The following is a 22,242-nucleotide window of genomic DNA, read 5'->3' as shown; positions in this document are numbered from 1 at the left end:
AGGATCGTATGGATTTACCCCCCCCCCAAACAAGTCTGTGGCAGAGACTTTTGATTCGTGCTGCGTGCTGGCTGCTAGACCGGTGAGAGAGGCCTATCCAGACGAGCAAGGAGTGTGTCCCACAAGGGGAGCGCATTCCATCTAATTATCTGAATTCTACCAGGACATTTGCCGCTACAAATCTATAAGAAAATATTTGAGTTTCTCCTGAAAGTTTCCTTTTCCGCCTCTTTCCTGCTACTTCCTAAAGTTTGTCTGTTCAATAAAGCATTGAAAACGTACTCCAGTGTTGGTGCGTGTGTCGTCCAGAAGTAAACTCAACGGAACCCTAGACCCGGTGCCGGTGAAACAGAGGGAAGCAGGGTGAAGGTAACAGGCCCGCTTAAACCAGCAGCTCCACCGTGAGTTAGTGCTACACACCCTTTCCTGATGACGTGGCCACTAAAGTGCCATGAAACAGGATGATAGTGTGTTTTAACCTGTTATTGTGAACAATAAATATGGACCTTCCTGAAGAGTCTACTCGAAAGCACCTTTTTATTTAACGGGACCCTTTGCTGACAACGTCACGATCTGGAGTAAGGCTCGGAGGCCAGCGGCCGTTGCAGATGAGAGATTCACAAGTAGACATCTGGATGAATACACAAAGAGATCCACTAGCAGATGACGCAGGTTCACCCAAGGAATGGGGTCTAAGCACCAGCTAGTCTTTACTAGAGCTTCTGATAGTGTGGATGGATTTCGCTGTGTGCCAATGCAGTTTGTGGCTCTCAGGATTGCACCAGCAGGGAGAGAGCAACTGGGAGGCAGGTAGCATAGAAAGCAGATAAAGAACAAGCACATGCATAGTTCATGAACAATCCAAGGGTTAGTACCAAGTGGTAGCTGGAGGGAATGGGAGACAGAAGTGTAACCAAGGAACAAGCCAAGAGTTGGTAACAAGTGGTAGCAAAGATATGGACTTCAGCCGGAGTGACAAGAGCAAGATATTGGCTGGAGAGAGCACAATAATCTGGCAAACGGGAAGTGCAAAGGCATGGTTTAAAGTGGATGTAAACCCAATGTCATCCTTTCTAAACTACTGCCATAGGGGTTATCTATAAGGATATACATGCCTCCTGCATGTATCTTTACCTGTCAAATGTCTCCCCTCTGTCTGTTATGAGATCCGAAAAACTCTAGATTCTGTGGGTGGGTCTGTTGTCTGGAGCTCAGTGGGTGGAGTCGTGATGTCAGTAGACTCCCACCTCTACACTCCCCTTGTTAATATGCATTTTCTCCTGTGTATTTCTTACACTGAACTTCTGCTATGATCTCTAACATCCAGTGAAAAGACAGGAAAGTAACCATGTGACTTCAGCATGACAAATCATGCTGAGGTGTGGAACAGCCAATCCTTGCAGAGCTGCTGAAGAAAGGAGTGGGGGTGGGAATTAAAAAAATAATGCATGTCTTAGGCTAGTGCAAGAGATATGTAAATCACCTGTCACTCGCACCAAAGGGGGAGGATTTGACAAAGTTTTTCTCTGTTTGTCAAGTTTTATCTCACTGAACAATAAAAGAGGATTGCTCAGAGCTGGATTAACTCTTTGTGGCAAGACTGGGCTCAATTGATAGGAAATCTTACTCTACATCATGACATCAAAAAAAAAAAAAAAAAAAATTCGGGTTTACATCCACTTTAAATAGGAATTTCATGGGAGGAGCAAAGAGTTTAAAGTTGATGAGAAACAGATTACAAGGCAAGATTATACAAGGGATTGTCCAGGGAGCTGCCCAGCATCCCAGGTGGCTCAACAAGAAGAGACATTGCTAGACAAATAAGAGGTTGCAGGTTCAGACCTGGGTCCACACATTATTCCCTCAGCTGGAACTCTCTTGGTAATCTAGGAGCACGAATGTTCTCCTCAGGTTCCCAATAATTTTCCTCTGGTTTATATCCTTCCCATCAAACCAAATATTGAAATTTGTTCCTAAAGACCCTAGAATCTTGAATTCTTTCAACCACAAATTCTTCACCAAGTAACTTAACCGGTGGAGGAGGTGGAAGAATCCTTCCAGAATTTTTTTTTTCATGAAATGGTTTGAGTAGTGATACATTAAAAAAGGGTGGGGTGTGGCTTGGCAGCACACTAACGGAGCTCCATGAAAGACACAGCCTACTGCCTGACACCCTGCTTTTCTCGACTTAAATTGGCAAGCTGCTTCATCAAACCTCACACTCTCGATCCCACCCAGGTCCGGCTGCTTCATCCGCTAGGAACATCTCAGATCTGTTCAAGGCCCAGCCAGCCACACGAGGCAACGTGGAGGGGAACAAGATGGCGCGGGCACAGCGAGATGAGGAGGACTTTAGCAAGAAGTCTCAGTCTGCCACAGAGGACATGGGTAGGGGCCGCACTTGCACCAACCAACCCCTCACCTATACAGACATGTCAGGATTCGCTGATGACATAAAATCCACCTTTTAAGCGGCCATAACAGACCTAAAATCGAACCTGTTAGTTCTTACTGAAAAGCTGGCCACAGTGGAAACCACAGGCAAGCACAGGGACAAAGCTTTACACAGACTGGAGAAAGTGAGCGATTCCCATGCTTTACATTTCATTGAAATGAACCGACACTTGGAGGATTTAGATAATAGGGGCCACAGAAACAACATCAGAGTGAGGGGCATCCCTGAGTCTGTGGACATATCATCCTTGCCTTGCAGAGAGTTTTCAACAGCTTATGGGATAGGCAAGAGGATGCAGAGATAGAATTTGTCAGAGCACACAGAGCTCTCAGAGATAGATGCCCTGAATCTGCCCCTCCAAGGGAAATAATTTGCTGCCTGCAGAATTTTACACTGAAAGAGGATATTATGCATAAGGTGAGAAGGAATGACCACATTGTCTTTAATGGCGAAAATATCATGCTTTTTTAGAACCTCTCACAAATTACACAGGGCACTATGCTCCCTCCTGGACAAACTCAGAGAAAAAGAACTGAGGTACACCTGGCGCTTCCCCTTTGCTCTGATCGCTACGCATGCAGGGAAACAACACGTCTTACATTCCCCTGTAGAACTTCCGGATTTCTGTAAAACCTTGAGCCGAGACTTGATGGAGCTCCCAGACTGGTACCAGGAATTTGCCTTACCTCCCCTGGAGAGAAGTCCTCCAAAATCCCCTTTTTCCTCACCGGACAAATGGCAGTCAAAGAAAACGAAGCATAATCGTGAAGGTGGATCACACATCACACTCTCAACCTACGACCTACTCCCTTCGGGGTCCACAACGATGAGTAATTGAGAGTTCACACACCCCCGGATCCATAGAAAGGATCTTGTCGTGCCTGCGACTTGCACTTTAGACTGTGAGTACATGGAACCTGCTTCCCTCACCGTGTTGCTCCAGTTGAGCAAAGGACTATATTTAATCCTCGCATACTATTTGGTTATAACAGCTGACATTCCAGTGTTATCTTCAAAATGTATGCTGCTTAGTACTTTTTGCAGGGTCCCTGCCTCATTGTGGATGAGACTGACCTGTACATGGCCTGCAGATTATTCTACAGAATGATTGTGCCTTAAAGCTCCAACTCTTGCTGCTCTTACTAACATAGGACAGGACCTCTTCACTATCTTCTGCTCCTTCCCAATTCACGCACAGACAGAGTGGACGCATGGCTTTGTTTATGAACAGGGCTTAGCCCCCTGGAAGGCTTCTGGGCTCCAGTATTCCTTAGGAGTTAATGGTGGATGATAATTTCCTATCAAAATAGTTTAACTACATTCACAGGGTTAATGACTGCTTGCCCGCAGTAACAGATATATTAAAGTTCTCATAGTGATGCAAATTTTTCATTTGGTTATGATAGATTTGATGGTGCTCCTAGGGACCATCAAAGATTTGGATATTTTTTTCTAACCTAACCCTGACTTGTACTTCTCAACAACATTGTCCCTTATTTGTTTGGAGAGTTCCTTGGTCTTCATGGCAGTGTTTGGTTAGTGGTGCCTCTTGCTTAGGTGTTCCGGCCTTTGGGGCCTTTCAAAATGGTGTGTATATGTAATGACAGATCATGTGATACTTAGATTGCACACAGGTGGACATCATTTCACTAATTACCGTATATACTCGAGTATAAGTCGATCCGAGTATAAGTCGAGGCCCTAATTTACCACAAAAAAATGTGAAAAACGTATTGACCCGAGTATAAGACGAGGGTGAAAATGCACAGCTATTGTAAGTGGAAAAGAGGGTCAACAATGCCCATTTGCAGCCTCACTGTGCCCATTTGCATGCCTCACTGTGCGCATTTGCAGCCATAGGTCAGCCGAACTTCAAACTCGGTAGTTAAGGGTTCCTAGATGCCCCCTAGCAGCCAAAATTTGGGGTCTCTGAACCCAAAGGGTCCCCAAATGACATTGCTGCAGAAGGACACAGTATCTCGGGGCCACTTAGTGCTAGGAACCCCAAATTTGGTGTGCAAACCCAGTGGAACTAGCACCATAAAATCCATCCAAAGCTGGTGTTTCTAGCACCAAGTGGCCCCGAGATACAGGGCCCCAAACATCGGTTCAGAAAATGTCAAGCACTTTTCTGCAGCAGAGAATGACATTTTCTGAACTGGCTTTGGGGCCCCGTATCTCGGGGTCACTTGGTGCTGGGAACCCCAGCTTTGGATATGTTATGATACCCATTCCACTGGGTTTGCACACCAAATTTGGGGTTCCTAGCACCAAGTGGTCCTGAGATACGGGGCCCCAAAATCGGTTCAGAAAATGTCAAGCGCTTTTCTGCAGCAGAGAATTACATTTTCTGAAACGATTTTGGGGCCCCGTATCTCGGGGCCACTTGATGCTAGGAACCCCAGCTTTGGATATATTGTGTTACCAGTTCCACTGGGTTTGCACACCAAATTTGGGTTTCTTAGCACCAAATGGCCCTGAGATACGGGGCCCCAAAATCGGTTCAGAAAATGTCAAGCGCTTTTCTGCAGCAGAGAATTACATTTTCTGAAACGATTTTGGGGCCCCGTATCTCGGGGCCACTTGATGCTAGGAACCCCAGCTTTGGATATATTGTGTTACCAGTTCCACTGGGTTTGCACACCAAATTTGGGTTTCTTAGCACCAAATGGCCCTGAGATACGGGGCCCCAAATACAGTTCAGAAAATGTCAAGCACTTTTCTGCAGCAGAGAATGACATTTTCCGAACCGACTTTGGGGCCCCGTATCTCGGGGCCACTTACATAGTTACATAGTTACATAGTAGGTGAGGTTGAAAAAAGACACAAAACACTTGATGCTAGGAAAAGTGCTTGACTCCAGTGTAAGTCAAGGGGGGCACTTTCAGCACAAAAAAATGTGCTGAAAAACTCTACTTATACTTGAGTATACACAGTATGTGACTTCTGAAGGTAATTGGTTGCACCAGAGCTTTTTATGGGCTTCATAACAAAGGGGGTGAATACATATGCACATGCCAATTATCAGTTTTTTTATTTCTGAAAAATAGTTTTATGTATATATGTTTCTAATTTTACTTCACCAACTTAGACTATTGTGTTCTGATCCATCACATATAATTTAGATTAAAAAAACATTGAACTAAAGGCTGTAATGTAACAAAATAGGTAAAAGGGGGTGAATACTTTTGCAAAGCACTGTATTTTCTCTTTCCATCTTATTTCTTCGCTCCTACTCTCTTTTCGTGATAATTTCTGTAACGGGAAATTGAAAGATAACAGGTCTATGAGGTCTATTTTGCAGAGTCTACAGTAGCAGTGTAGCACCGTTCCTCCTGAACTCTCCAGGTGGCCTACTCTTCGCTGGGGAGATGCCCCTTAGTGATCTCTCACAATATAAAAGGACTGAACATCCCAGAGAAACGCACAATTCTCCTGAGGGAACTCAAGAAAGGAAGGTCACACTTTGTCTTCCTGCAGGAAACCCACTTTAAAATGAATCAGATTCCCAAATTCACCAATACCTTTTTCACGGATGCATATCACGCCACCAACGATACCTCTAAATCTAAAGGCATAATGATTTTAGTAATCATAGCATCACAGATCACTTAACAGATCTAGGTGGGAGATTTGTTTTTTATAAAAGGACATACGGGGGCATAATGATCACGTTTGCGAATGTTTACTTTCTCGACACAGCACCTTTTGCCAGCATGTAGTGCATGAGCTCAAGGGATTTGCATCGGGTTGCCTAATACTTGGAGGGGACTTCAATATTCAGTTAAACCCCATGGTTGATTGCTCATCAGGAAAATCTTGTATTGCATATAGAGTACTTAAGGGTATTAAGACGCTTTTGAACACCCTCCAATTGATAGACACCTGGAGATTTCTCCACCCGGAGGCCAGGGATTTTACATTTCACTCCATCCCCCATGACTATTACTCTTGCATCGACTTCCTGTTTGTCTCCCAGAGAGATTTGTCGGTAGTCTCAAGTGCCCATGTTGGTATCCAATCAATCTCTGACCATGCACCAACATCACTCCTAGCAGACTTGTACACGCCAACGCCTAAATTCCTCTTTGTTGACGGATCCCAATATACTCCCCAAAGTCACAAATCTACTTTTCAAATTTTTTAAGATTACCACCACCCCAGACATGGACCCCATGATGATTTGGGAAGCCCATAAATGTATTATTAGGGGTGAACTGATCAAAATGGTAACCCAACACAAAAAGGAACAAGAGAAGTAAACAAAATGACTGACAGAGAACATTTTCAGATGTTCCACCAAGAACATCCTGGGCATCCAGAGACAAGATGGTCACCTAGATGTCACTACAGAGTCTATAGCGGCGCATTTCCACCAATTTTATACAAAACTACATAACTCTCCACAACAACATAGGCCCCCTGGGACAATGGGTGACAGAGTGCAGGTAATACATAACTATTTACGCAAAATTGGTTTACCTAAACTGAGAGACTTTGATGTGGTTCCCTTAGAGAACCAGATTACTCTAACAGAGATTCAACAGGCAATTGGTGATCTCAAATCGGGGAAAAGCCCAGGACCTGATGGCTTCACCTCCATATACTACAAAAAATGTATAAATATTCTGACTGACCCTCTTGCTAAGGCCTTGAACTCTCTCTTTGTGCCACGAGCAGTGCCTCCTGACTTCCTCTCTGCCTTTATAACGGTTATACCTAAACCTGACAAAGATCCCACTGAATGCTCCACTTATCAACCTATCTCCCTATTAAACTTGGACCTCAAGCTGCTGGCGAAGATTATGGCTAACAGATTGAGACCGCTTCTATCTGGACTGATGGGTCCTGAACAAGTTGGCTTTATGCCTGGTAGAGAGGCAAAAGATAATGTGATCAAAACCCTTGGCAGAGCATCGGAGGCCTTCTCTTGTCCCCGGACACGGAGAAGGCCTTTGATGGAGTTTCATGGGACTTCATGTTGTCCACGTGTAGCCACATTGGTCTTGGCCCTCACATGATGACCTGGATCTCCGCCCTCTATGAAAATCCTTCAGCTAGACTAAAAATAAATGGCACCCTGTCAGATAAGGTTGTGATAACGAACGGCACGAGGCAGGGATGCCCCCTCTCACCGCTATTGTTTATTCTCTCACTGGAACCATTCTTTAGAATGGTCAATGCTGACACAGCAATCACTGGCTTTGAGGTATCAGGCAGAGAGTTCAATGTTGCCCCCTACACGGATGACCTGCTATTTTCCTAGCCAAACCACATACCACCATACCCAGTTTAATTAAGGCATTCACACATTATGGATATGTGTCTAATCTCAAAAACATTTCTCCAAATCAGAGGCTATGAACGTCACCCTGACTGAGCAGGATTTAACAAAAACAAAAGACAACTGCTCAATTCGATGGAAGTCCAAAGCCCTCAAATACTTGGGAGTCTGGCTGACTCCAAAGTTATCCCCTATCTACTAACTGAACTTTCTGCAACTATTTCAGGGGTAGTGAGGGACCTAAAAACCTGGCACTCAAAATACTTCTCTTAGTTTGGGCAAGCAGCCATCCTCAAAATGACCATCCTCCCCAGGTTGCTTTATCTTCTATGTACAATACCAATCAGGATCCCACAGAGCTTTTCAGAAACATACAATACATTATTTTGAGGTTCCTTTGGGGACATAAAAAACCCAGAATTAAATTTTCACTATTGACCAGGCCCAAGGACTGTGGAGGAATGGGCCTACCAGACTTCCAAAATTACTATCTTGCCTCTCACCTGACACGGGTGATAGACTGGCACTGTCATGGAGACTCTAAAGACTGCATTGCCTTGGAGGTGAGTCTAAGCCCTTTTCCCTTGCGATTTTCTCCTTGGATCCCCTGGACTAGCCATAGCCAACTGTTAAATAACACCCACTGACAGGGCCAAACCTAAATGCCTTCCATACTGTAGCAAAAAAGTTTGACTTAACTGTAATGGAATCACTTCCCACACGCCTTTTGAGTGCTTCCATCATATACTGCTTCCTCCATTCTGAATATAGATATTAGATATCATAGCCGCATATTACAACCAAAAACTAGGCAGGACTCGTTTGGCTGCAACGCTGGAACATGAACTGTTTATTTGAACACAGGTACAGAGATATAACTCAGAGGACAACCCCCCTCCTTTTCATAATGACACAGGGTGGGGTAAACTACATTCAGTAACAGACACACAGGTGTATTGAAGCTTCTCACATATATACACAATATTCCAGTGTGGTTGTACAGTGAGTCTGACTAATGCAGATCAGACTGGGGTTCTCGGTCACCCTGTGCCCCTAACAGTGCCGGGACAAGGTCATTTGGTGCCCAGGGCGAAGATGGCAAACTGCGCCCCCCCCCCCCCCCCAAACACAAACACACAATATTTTCGAGCCCGCAGCACAGCATTGGAGCTCATTGTGGCAGTCAGTAATTGCTTAACCTGCTGTCCTCTAGCCTGCAGAGGCAGTATTAGGGCTAGAGGATAGTAGGTTAGGCAGTTCCTAATGGGTCAGTCCCTAGGATCAGTAAAGGATAATGGCCGACAGGCCCTCTTACCAGACCCAGGGAAACTGCCGCAGTGATCCCTCCAGATAGATGTTTGCTCACTCTGTGTTGCCCAGGGGCGACTCTGGTCAGTAGTGTAGCATGTCTGTACCCTGGTAGTGGCTCAGTGTGACTCTCTGGTGGTTCTGGTTAGCAGCATGACTCTCTCTGGTGGTTCTGGTTAGCAGTGTGGCTCTCTGGTGGAGCTGGTTAGCAGCGTGGCTCTCTCTGATGGTGCTGGTTGGCAGCGTGCCTCTCTCTGGTGGCTGGTTAGCAGCGTGGCTCTCTCTGGTGGCACTGGTTGGCAGCGTGGCTCTCTCTGGTGGCGCTGGTTAGCAGCGTGGCTCTCTCTGGTGGCGCTGGTTAGCAGCGTGGCTCTCTCTGGTGGCGCTGGTTAGCAGCGTGGCTCTCTCTGGTGGCGCTGGTTAGCAGCGTGGCTCTCTCTGGTGGCGCTGGTTGGCAGCGTGGCTCTCTCTGGTGGCGCTGGTTGGCAGCGTGGCTCTCTCTGGTGGCGCTGGTTGGCAGCATGGCTCTCTCTGGTGGAGCTGGTTGGCAGCGTGGCTCTCTCTGGTGGTGCTGGTTGGCAGCGTGGCTCTCTCTGGTGGCGCTGGTTGGCAGCGTGGCTCTCTCTGGTGGCGCTGGTTGGCAGTGTGGCTCTCTCTGGTGGTGCTGGTTAGCAGCATGGCTCTCTGTTTGGCTTCCCCAGGTACACTCCTTTCTCTCTGTTTCTGTCTTTTGGAGCAGTTAAAGTATAGCACTCATTCCCCCAGCTTGTTTCTAGGTTCCGGGCTCTCTCTCTCTTTTTTTCCCCCAGCAGAGTGCATGCTGGGAGCTGTAGTCTCTTCCCTGTGGAGAGCAATGGGTCGCTGTGATTGGCCCTGTGTTGTGGCCAATGGGGAGGGGAAAAGAGCGGCAGGAAGCTGGGCGGCGAACCTAATGAGAGAGCCGCTATCTCTCCTCCGGGAGTCCTCCCGCACTGCTGACAGGAGAAAGGGGGGGGCGAGTGGGGGAAACATTCTGACATCCCGCAGCTCGCCTCTCCCCTGTCACGCCACCACTATCAGAGCTTCACTGATGGGGGGTGGAGGGAGGGGGGCTTGACAGCACCCACTAAAACTGCCAGCTTTCTTTATGGCGTCACCCAGGTGTGGTCGCCCCCACCCCCATCCCCATAGCAACGCCACGCCACGCCACGCCACTGCTCCCATCCTGCCTCCGGCCAGCCTCTCAGTGTGTGACGCTGGGCAGGGAATACCAAGTGCCTGTCAGGGGGAGTATCTCCACTGACAGGTGAGTAAATAAGTGAAGCGCTGATCTGTTCTAGGCTTGTGCCGGGTGCAGGAGCGCACTCGGCACATATTTACAGGTGTAGGTATTAGCGGCTGGTGCGTCCAGACAATTTTAGAAGCACACAGCCAGCACTTCACATGCGCCCCCTTTCCTCCAGTAAATAGTTCCGCCCAGGGCATCCGCCCCTTCCGCCCCCCCCTTGTACCGGCCCTGGCCCCTAATATACACAGGGTAACTTACACATAGGAGGGGCCGAGGGAGCTGAACAAGGAGATTCCAGTGCTCTCCAAGGTAAGCTGGGTTCTACTAGTCCCCGGCCCAAAGTGACTCCAGTCACACTAACCTCTTCACTCAGCCCTCTAACACCCCTAAAGGACAATCCTGACTTTATTTCTGGGGTTGGGAATAAGGTTATAATTGTTCGGTAGTATGCTGACATGTAGTGAAGGTTTTGGGACACTTCAACTTGCTTATTATGTGATTTGTTTTTTCCTTTTGTCCTCCCTTGCTGCAACTGGACAGCAACTGGAGAGTGTAAAATTTGGTGCAGCTCTGCATAGTAACCAATCAGCTCCAAGTTTTTTTTTTTTTTTAAGTCATAGCTTAATTTAACAAGCTGAAGTTAGAAGCTGATTGGCTACCATGCACAGCTGCACCAGATTTTGCATTGTCCAGTTTTAGTAAATCAACCCCATTAAGTCTAAAGAGGTATGCCAGTGCATCGGAGATAGAACAGGGACTGTGGGAACAGCTGCAATGTCCCTGTCCTAACACCTAGCCCTGTCAACTCTTCTCTTTTTCACATCATAGTTCAATACAGTAACCAGCGCTCAGTGCAGCCAGCCAATCACATTTCCCTTCTATTGGCCACTGCAGGTATTGAAAATAATAGAAGCACAGTGATATGAGAATGTGGCACTATCTGTGGCTGTTGAATGAGACTGGTAAAGCGGGAAAGTGAAGACTAAGCAAAATGAGGATCTCCTCTCTGATCATGGAAATTCATCATCACCCTTACTTTAGGAACAAACGACAGGATCAGCAGGTAAAAAAAACATTCTTTTATATTTTCCTATACACTAATCCAATGACACAGCATCGCTGTACCATAGCAGTGCTGCAAACACTGCTTATATTTGTGCATCTGCAATTCTGCACACACTAACTGAACAATTCCTCCACAGCCATGAGCATCACAGACCGTGCAAATTCAATCAAAACACAAAATAAACTTTGTGCTGCCTTATTTTCTGCCATCATTTCTACATATGTATGGACGGTTTTGCCTCACTGCTGCCATGTTGTGCCTTTTTTTTGCAATCCATGCGTGCTGAGCACAGCCGTGTCATTTGTACAGCATGTAAACTTCAGCTTTAAAGTATATGTGAGCCCTAAAACAGCCCATTCAGCTTAAAATAGAAATGAAAGGCAAAACATTTATATATATATATATATATATATATATATATATATATATATATATATATATATATATATATATATTAGGAATGCACCGAAATTTCGACCGCCGAAACATATCGAGCCAAAATGGCCTTTTCGGCAATTTGGCGAAAGAGAAAAACGGTCAATAATGGAGCTGAAAATGGGGCGGGGCATGGGTGGGGCTCCCGCCTCTGGTACCGCCTATCACTGGGGCTTCCTATAGCGTAGAAAAGAGGAGAGCCGCCGCCTGGTTGATTAGAGCGCCGGGAACATCACAGCTTTCATTTCAATAGCTGTGTGTTCCCCGCCGCGTGCCGTCACATACAGCCCCTCCCCCTTGTCCAGGGAACTTTGATAGACAGAAGAACATCAGATCTACAACAAGGATTTTATTGCCATACTTAAAGAAAGGCCCCTTTATTACTTCTCTTTAGACCTGCTCTCCCTTCCTAGGATAGCATGTAGGCTGGCCAGGTTCCATCTTCTATAGCGTGACAGTACAAGCAGTTAACAGAAACATCCACTAGGGGGTGGCATTATATCTAAAGGAAGTGTACATATATGTATATAGTATTGTCATTGTTAAACTCTGTCTTGTGCCTTTGGGAGGAATTATTGTGCTGAGTTAACACTGTTGTTTAAAGCTCAGCAGATTTATTACTTTCTCTTTGTAACAACTTCTACTTTTATTTGGTTCAAGTAAAATATCTCTAGAATCGAATTACCTTGAGTTGTTTGATTATTGCCACACAGTGCAGCAAGGGTGTCTGAACCCAGAGTGTCAGGTGGGTTGGAAGGTTCACTTGGTCATGCCCATGCAGATGAGCAGGTAATTCTCAGCAGTCCTCTAGGGGGCCGTGCTATATTTGGGGCTTGTACGGGATGCTATCTGCAGCTGGCCCTGGATATCCATAGCCAACCTAAATCGGAGCCACAGTCTGCATGGGAAGCCGCCTCTATGGTTGCTTGAGGTAGAAGTTATGGGACCCCAACCGAAAGAAGCACAGTTCTGGAGATCTCCGGGAATGAGCACACCGAGGGGGAGATCAGAAGGTGGCTGAGAAATCTGGCACCAGGACACTGGGCCTACTTGGTGGAGACTGAAGCCTCAGAGGAGTTGGATCAAGTCAGGGCACTGATAGAATGGCAAGAAGAGGTGCCAGTGTGCTTTCAAGTGGAAGAGGTCAGTCTAGCGGAAGTAGTGACTGCAAGGATGTTCCCATTCAAACTCGAGAGAGGACAGACCGAAAAGCCACCCTCGACAAAAACTCACGAGAAAAGTCCTGTACTTGTGGGAGCCGATTCACTTGTGTGACTTGGAGGATCTTTGAGAACAACTGGCTGAACTAAAGAAGTCAGGAGTCATTAAGGAGTCTAGAAGTCCTTATGCTTCCCCGATTGTGGTGGTGAGGAAGTGGATGTGTATTGATTATCGAACTTTGAATAGAAGGACTAACCCCGATCAATATACGACTCCTCACACAGAAAAAGCCTTACAATGCTTATCAGGGGCCAAAAGTTTCAGTGTGCTGGATCTAAAGAGTGGATACTACCAGATTCCTATGCACCCAGAAGACCGAGAGAAGACGGCTTTCATTAGCCCTCTGGGGTTCTTTGAGTTTGATCGAATGCCACAGGGATTAACTGGAGCCCCTGTCACTTTCCAGCGACTGATGGAAAACACAGTGTGTGATATGAACTTGGTAGAAGTATTAGTTTACCTGGATGACATCATCATGTTTGGCCCAACATTGGAAGAGCATGAGGCCCGACTGGAAAAAGTTTTCCAGTGATTACATGATGAGGGATTGAGCTGTCGTTAGAGAAGTGCCAATTTTGTCAGACTTTAGTCACACACTTGGGACACGTGGTATCTGCCATGACCATGACCCCCAAAAGCTGGAAGCGGTCACTTCTTGGCCTTCTCCAACTACTGTCACCGAATTGAGGTCGTTCTTGGGCTTTTGCTCCTACTACAGATGATTTGTGAAAAACTTCTCACAGATTGCTTGGCCGTTAAATGAGATGTTGCAGAAACAAACAAAAGGAAAACAGCAGAAGGCCCAGAAAGGGGGAACCAGGAGGCATCTGGAATCTATCAAGGAACAATGGAAATTGAAGTGTGAGAAGTCATTTGAGCGGTTGAAGCCCCAGTGCTGGCCTACGCTGATCCCTCCATTGCATGTGGATGCCAGTAGAGATGGTATTGGGGGAGTGTTGTACCAGGAGTCGGAGGGGAGACTTCATCCATAGGCCTATGGGAGTTGCAGCCTCACCCCCCCCCGAGAAGAACTATTCTGTGGACAAGTTGGAGTTCTTGGCCCTAAAGTGGGCAGTAGTGGATAAATTACGGGACTATCTGTACGGAGCCACCTTTGTGGTGAAGACTACTTATTTGCTATCCACTAAAAAAATGGACGCCACTGGGCATCGGTGGTTAGCTGCTCTGTCCGAGTTCCAATTCAGTTTCAAATATCGACCGGGAGTGGGATATAGAGACGCTGATGCTCTCTCCCGAAGACCTCACTTCACCCAGAATGGTCAGAAGAGTTGGATTCATTTACCACCTGAAGGAGTGCAGGCTGTGTGTCCTGGAAGTGGAATATAAGCACAGGGGAGCCATAGGGGCTGAAGCAGCGGGAGTCGCCCCTGCAGGAGTACCAGAGCACTACTGCAATTTGACCCAAGTACGCAGCCAAGAACTACCTCAGTTGACTAAGGAGGACATGAGGAAGAATCAGCAGGAAGATCTACTAGGGGATCAGGGGATCTTATAAGGAAGTTACTATCAACTAAAGATCCTCAAGTATTGATGAATAGCCCCTACTACTCAACGTCCCAGTCAAGCACTTGCCTCTTTTACCGAGTCTTTAGTAAAGGATGATCTTGATCCACCCCCTGACACTACTGGGTGGGCCACTAATTTATTATTGGCCTGTCATAAACTTGATCTGACTTCCTCTCCTGTTGATGTTTATAATTTGTTATCAGAGGATCCTTCACTAAGTCATTTATCAGCTGTTACAACTTATAGTCTATTAGATAGGTAATTGTTTAGCTTCTACAATGCAGTAAAGTGATTCCAGGTTGTGCTTTGTCTTTAGGGACTAAAGATTTTCAAGTAGGGGGAGGATGTAGCAGTATGGACTGCAAACATAAAGCACCGTACCTTCTAGCATTGATGGGTATTGCCTGTCACTTTAGTGCTCAATGTATCCAGTGACATCATATTTTTGTGTGCCCAATAAAAAGGATTGTGGGACAAATAGTTCCCCTGTCAGATAATTGCTTTGCACGATTGTGTGCCAGGACTACATATCCCAGAGTTCTTTGCTATCATCTGAAGATTGCTGGGAGTAGCTATAAAAGCAACCAAAGCCGCGCGGCCACTCCCTTCCTCCTGGGCCTGAGGCAAGACGGACCTCCTTGTGCAACTGAGAGAGAGGTCGCGGCCTATCCCGCAGAGTCGTACTTCCAACCCGTGGCCTGAGGGGCCTAGCTCTGTTGTTCGCTGTCAGACATCCTTTCCAGGACCACTCCAGTCGCCTGCCTGTCGGTGTGTGTCAACTTCACGTCGGGAGTTCGAGACAGCGGATCCGCTGCACGAGTGCCGCTACACGAGTTCCTGTTTGGAGGGCATCAGAACAGTTTGGTCGTTGGTGAGAGGGCATATTGCTAGATCCTTATCCATCCTTTACCACCACCATCATATTTAGACACTTTGCACAGACATCTTTACTCCAAGAACATTTTACTGCATTACTTGAACACTGTGCTGAGACACCTTTAGCTTTCTTTATTGCGAGGAATCCACCATTTTCACTATACCCAGACAGGTTACAGTTAACAAGCTCCAACTAGCCGGTGAAGAACATCAGATCAGCAACGATAATTTTTTTGCCATACTTATAGAAAGGCTCCTATATTACTTCTCCTTAAACCCACTCTCCCTTCCTAGGATAGCTTGTAGGCTGGCCAGGTTCCATCTTCTATAGTGTGACAGTATAAGCAGTTAACAGAAACATCCACTAGGAGGTGACATTATATCTAAAGGAAGTGTACATATATGTATACAGGGGCAGATCCAGAGCCTAGTCTCGGGAGGGGCACTGCCAGAAAATACTTTTTTGGGGGTAAATTTAATGGGGAAATGGTTGGTGTTAGCGCTTCAATCATCACGGCACCATGGTTGTTATGGTGTCAGGATGATTGAAGCGCATTATTTCTATTATTACATTGTTATAAAAAAAGAAATAGTTCAACTCACCATAATGCAGAATCAGTGGGAGCCCCGAGCGTGTCACTTGCCACTGTCACCTGCCACACGTTGCGGATTGCCACTTGCCATGTCGCCTGTCACTAGATGCAGATTGTCACTTGCCACAGCCCATGCCACACGTTGCAGATTGTCACTTGCCGCACATTGCAGATTGTCACTTGCCACGTCCCATGCCACACGTTGCAGATTGTCACTTGCCACACGTTGCAGATTGTCACTTGCCACGTCCCATGCCACACGTTGCAGATTGTCACTTGCCACATCCCATGCCACACGTTGCAGATTGTCACTTGCCACGTCCCATGCCACACGTTGCGGATTGTTACTTGCCACGTCCCATGCCACACGTTGCGGATTGTTACTTGCCACGTCCCATGCCACACGTTGCGGATTGTTACTTGCCTGCTATAATCATCTCTTGCTGTGTCCCAGTCAAGCAGCAGAGAGATGATGTAATCTCTCTGCTGCCGCGGCTGCCTGCACACTACACACAAAGTGAGGGCGGAACTGCAGGGATGCAGGGCGGGCGCTGGGTGGTGAGAGATGATGTTATCTCTCTGCTCCTCCGCCCGCCGGCTCCCTGATTGGCCAGCAGCCGCTCACGCTGCCTGTCACCGAGCCGCACAGCTGTCTCTCCCCAGTCCCCACCGGAGCCGCCCGAGACCCGCTGTCTCTCCCCACCGCTGTCTTTCAGCCGCGGAGCCGCCCGCCGGCCCTCTTACCCACAGAGACACCTGCCAGTGCCAGCACATTTACTGACCCACATTCTCGGAGGGGGCAATTGTCCCGTTGCCCCCCCCTGGATCCGCCCCTGTATGTATATAGTATTGTCGTTGTTAAACTCTGTCTTGTACCTTTGGGAGGAATTATTCTGCTGAGTTAATGCTGTTGTTTAAAGCATTGCTTTCTCTTTGTAACAACTTCTACTTTTTTTATGTTCAAGTAAAATATCTCTAGAACCTAATTACCTTGAGTTGTTTGATTATTGCCACATGGATGGATTGGTCATGGATGTGCAGATAAGCAGGTAATTCTCAGCAGTCCTCTAGGGAGCCCTGCTACATATATATATATATATATATATATATATATATATATATTTTTTTTTTTTTTTTTATATTGTCTTATATACTTATGTAGACTCTTTACTAGATCGTTTGAGGTGTGGCTGTATCCCATTGTTCTATTGTTTGTGTTTGCCTTGGGTGCAACCTATTATGGGATGTATAGGTCTCTGTGGATTAGCTGTGAGAAGGTGGGGGGGGTTCTGCAGCAGCCCCTCCCAAAGACAATCTACTGACGAGAAGCTTAAATACACCTGTGTCTGTTACTGAATGTAGTTTACCCCACCCTGTGTCATTATGAAAAGGAGGGGGGTTGTCCTCTGAGTTATATCTCTGTACCTGTGTTCAAATAAACAGTTCATGTTCCAGCTTTGCAGCCAAAGGAGTCCTGCCTAGTTTTTGGTTGTAATATGCGGTAATATACACACACAGTATCTCACAAAAGTGAGTACACCTCTCACATTTTGTAAATATTTTAATATATCTTCTCATCTTCTCATGTGACAACACTGAAGAAATTACACTTTGCTACACTTGTATAACAGTGTAAATTTGCTGTCCCCTCAAAGTAACTCAACACACCATTAATATCTGGCAACAAAAGTGAGTACACCCCTAAGTGAAAATGTCCAAATTGGGCCCAAAGTGTTAATATTTTGTGTGGCCACCATTATTTCCCAGCAATGCCTTAACCCTCTTGGGCATGGAGTTCACCAGAGCTTCAAAGGTTGCCACTGGAGTCCTCTTCCACTCCTCCATGACGACATCACTGAGCTGGTGGATGTTAGAGACCTTGCGCTCCTCCACCTTCCGTTTGAGGATGCCCCACAGATGATCAATAGGGTTTAGGTCTGGAGACATGCTTGGCCAGTCAATCACCTTTACCCTCAGCTTCTTTAGTAAGACAGTAGTCGTCTTGGACGTGTGTTTGGGGTCGTTATCTTGGAATACTGCCCTGCGGCCCAGTCTCCAAAGGGAGAGGATCATGCTTGGCTTCAATATGTCACAGTACATGTTGGTATTCATGGTTCCCTCAATGAACTGTAGCTCCCCAGTGCCGGCAGCACTCATGCAGCCCCAGACCATGACACTTCCACCACCATGCTTGACTGTAGGCAAGACACACTTGTCTTTGTACTCCTCACCTGGTTGCCGCCACACACGCTTGACACCATCTGAACCAAATAAGTTTATCTTGGTCTCATCAGACCACAGGACATGGTTTCAGTAATCCATGTCCTTAGTCTGCTTGTCTTCAGCAAACTGTTTGCGGACTTTCTTGTGCATCACCTTTAGAAGAGGCTTCCTTCTGTGCAGCGTATGGTCTGAGCACTGACAGGCTGACCCCCCACCCCTTCAACCTCTGCAGCAATGCTGGCAGCACTCATAACTCTATTTCCCCAAGACAACCTCTGGATATGCTGAGCATGTGCACTCAACTTTTTTAATCAACTATGGCGAGGCCTGTTCTAAGTAGAACCTGTCCTGTTAAACCGCTGTATGGTCTTGGCCAGCGTGCTGCAGCTCAGTTTAAGGGTCTTGGCAATCTTCTTATAGCCTAGCCCATCTTTATGTAGAGCAACAATTCTTTTTTTCAGATCCTCAGAGAGTTCTTTGCCATGAGGTGCCATGTTGAACTTCCAGTGACCAGTATGAGAGAGTGAGAGCGATAACACCAAATTTAACACACCTTCTCCCTATTCACACCTGAGACCTTGTAACACTAACGAGCCACATGGCACCAGGAAGTGAAAATGGCTAATTGGGCCCAATTTGGACATCTTCACTTAGGGGTGTACTCGCTTTTGTTGCCAGCAGGGCTGCAGTCTTCTTCCCTGGATTCATTAAGTAAGCACCAGTCCCGCCGCTCAGCTGTGGGAATTGCGCCTACCGCAGCGCCAGGAGTTTTGCCGCTCTTCCTGCTCAAGAGAACCCGCCACACATCGCCATGCTGAAGACCTCCTGTGCCACTTGCTGACGATTGGGGAAACAGTGCAGCGGGTGACAGCTCAGATCCCTGAATCCACCACTGAACGATCCTCCGCATTCAGCTCCCTGCTGAACAGTGTACAGACCCTGCATAGCTTCCTGTGTGTGAGCGCCTGCTGTCTTCGGGATCTGGTGAGCGGTCTCATGCCCAAACTCTTCCCTGCCTGACAGTAACATACAACACATGGACACTGAATGCAGACAACATAAGTATGCTGATACCTTAAGAGTTCCGTCACTGGAACTAAGGGACCAAGCCCAACCCCTGAAAAACAACCCAATTTTATAGCACTAATCGCTAAATAAATTACAATGGTCCCAAAATAGTGTCAAAAGTGTCCAATGTGTTCGCCATAATGTCGCAGTCACAATAAAAATTGCAGATTGCCGCCATTACTAATTTAAAAAAAAAATAATGAAAATGCTGTAAATCTATCCCCTATTTTGTAGACGCTATAACTTTTGCGCAAACCAATCGATATACGCTTATTGCGATTTTTTTACCAAAAATATGTAGAAGAATACATATCGGTCTAAACTGAGAAAGACATTTTTTTTTTATATATTTTTGGGGGATATTTATTATAGCAAAAAGTAAAAAATATTGCTTTTTTTTTCAAAATTGTCGCTCTTTTTTTGTTTATAACGCAAAAAATAAAAACCGCCGAGGTGATCAAATACCACCAAAAGAAAGCTCTATTTGTGGGGAAAAAAAGACGTCAATTTTGTTTGGGTGCAATGTTGCATGACCGCACAATTGTCAGTTAAAGCGACGCAGTGCTGTATCGCAAAAAGAGCTCTGGTCAGGAAGGGGGTAAATCCTTCCGGGGCTGAAGTGGTTAAATTGCGTATTTTTACATCCATCTGAAGTTTTGCTTTAAGACCCCTTTCACACTGAATGTGCTGGCCGATAGTGCTAAAGCGCCACTTGTTTAAGCACTAGCATTAGCAAAAAAGGGGTTAAAAACGCCTGTTTTGCGGCGCTTTCAAAACGCTTTTCAGTGGCTGCCCATTCATTACAATGGGCAGGGCGTTTTGGAAACGCTAAATACAGCGCTCCCAACCCGCCCCAAAGATGCTGCTTGCAGGACTTTTTATAACATCATGCAAGCGCACCGCCCCAGTGTGAAAAGTCACACTGAAATTAATGGGAGGCGGGAATCAGGTGCTTAGCAGAGGCTAAAAACCGCCCCAGCGTGAAAGTGGTCTAATAGCAAAAACACTGATACTTGGCATTGGATATGGAAATAGACTTTCATTTTCGATGCCATATTGCCCCCTCCATCTGAACACATATAAGTGCTAATTTCTTCCACCCAGCAGGGCTTTCCAGGGCACAGCCTGAGCCCTAGAGTGTCGCCTGGGCTACTTATCCATGCATTGGCACTGCTATAAAAGAAAGGGATAGGAATTTAATCAATTCGTACTTTCATTCAGCCAGCACAAGACTCTTAACTGAAAATCTCGCCTAAGTGGTACCATACTGGAGCTGAGAACTATAAATCACAGCGGGGAAATATTTAATAAAGTATGTAGCTAGCGCGGTATGTTAATCTTGGCCTATTAGCTGGTCACTGGTCTGTACAAGCTGTCTCTAAATCAAATCTGATTTCCTAGGATTACACTAATGCTTCTGTTTATTACAGTGGCATTGCCCCGGCATGTTTTTGGTGGGTTTTATTACTGCGTTTGCATATTTAAAAGCCTGTGATGTGACAGCCAACCCTCGTCACAAGGCATAATGGATTCACATTGTCCAATGTTTCCTATAATTAGGGTGCTGAAGCCAATTTATACAAAGTGACGATAAATTCGATAATCTATACCATGACTGGAAATCCCTTAGAAAGGCTTTATTTCAACTAAGAGGGGGGTGTTGTAATCCTCTTATGATAGCAAACACTGTACGTCTGTATGTTTAGTATTGCAAAGGAAAATAAATCATCTAAAAATAGATATGGTATAGTTTACTTTCTTGGAAGACATCGAGATTAAGCCTTTCATGCCTAAGCCTTTTTCTGACACGTGTTGCTTACAAGTTAAAATCAGTATTTTTTTTTTGCTAGAAAAGAACCCCCAGACATTATATATATATTTTTTAGCAGAGACCCTCGAGAATAAAATGGCGATCATTGCAATATTTTATATCACGCTGTATTTGCACAGAGATCTTGCAAATGCAATTGTTTTCGAAGAAATACACTTTCATGAATTAAAAAAAAAAAAAAAAAACAGTAAAGTTAGCCCATTTTATTTTGTATAATGTGAAAGATGATGTTCCGCCGAGTAAATAGATACCTAACATGTCATGCTTTAAAATTGCTGTTGTCCCAAAGATGGGTATGGCTGGAGACTGCTGCTAACCTCCACGTGGGTATAGATGGCGGCTGCTGCTGTCCCCCAGGCGGGTATGGCGGGAGGCTGCTGCTGTCCCCCAGGTGGGTATGGCGGGAGGCTGCTGCTGTCCCCCAGGTGGGTATGGATGGTGGCTGCTGCTGTCCCAAAGACGTGTATGGCCCGAGGCTGCTGCTAACCTCCAGGTGGGTATAGCTGGCGGCTGCTGCTTTCCCCCAGGCAGGTATGGCTGGAGGCTGGTGAAAAAATGATTAAATCCCCGCGCTAATGGTGAAAATGAAAAATATGGAGCTGCAGCCTCTATCAATAAATTCACCCCAAGGTAAATCTAGAAGAAATGTGAAAAAGAGGGGATAAGTAAGGCGCTACTTTTATTAAGAGGTGACCTACAACCTCTAAATACTTGAGGGGTGTGTGTCACGGGTGCATTTAGTGCAAAAAGTGACAATAAAAGTGCAGAAAATAAATATTTGTATATTCACAAAAATCCACAAAAAATCCTACTGTGTAAACTTCCTAACCGCTTATATATAATACATATTGTTATGTTCAAACGAAACTAAACACAATCCTGTGCAAAACCTGCCATTCAAAGTGACATTTCTGTGCAAAAAAATCCAACATATATAACTGGTGTATATTGTTGCTGTGAAACTGGGTTCGGAAATATGCATATACCGTCCTTAAACCCTGGTGAATAAAAAAAAGTCCAATAAAGTGACAATGTGCTCCTTCAAATTGTTCTTTGCTTCTTGGAAAACAGTGCCCCATAAGAAACGC

This window comes from Aquarana catesbeiana, linkage group LG05 (assembly GCF_042186555.1).
Source record: "Aquarana catesbeiana isolate 2022-GZ linkage group LG05, ASM4218655v1, whole genome shotgun sequence".
In the NCBI taxonomy this organism is placed as follows: domain Eukaryota; kingdom Metazoa; phylum Chordata; class Amphibia; order Anura; family Ranidae; genus Aquarana; species Aquarana catesbeiana.
This window is presented reverse-complemented; position numbering follows the sequence as displayed.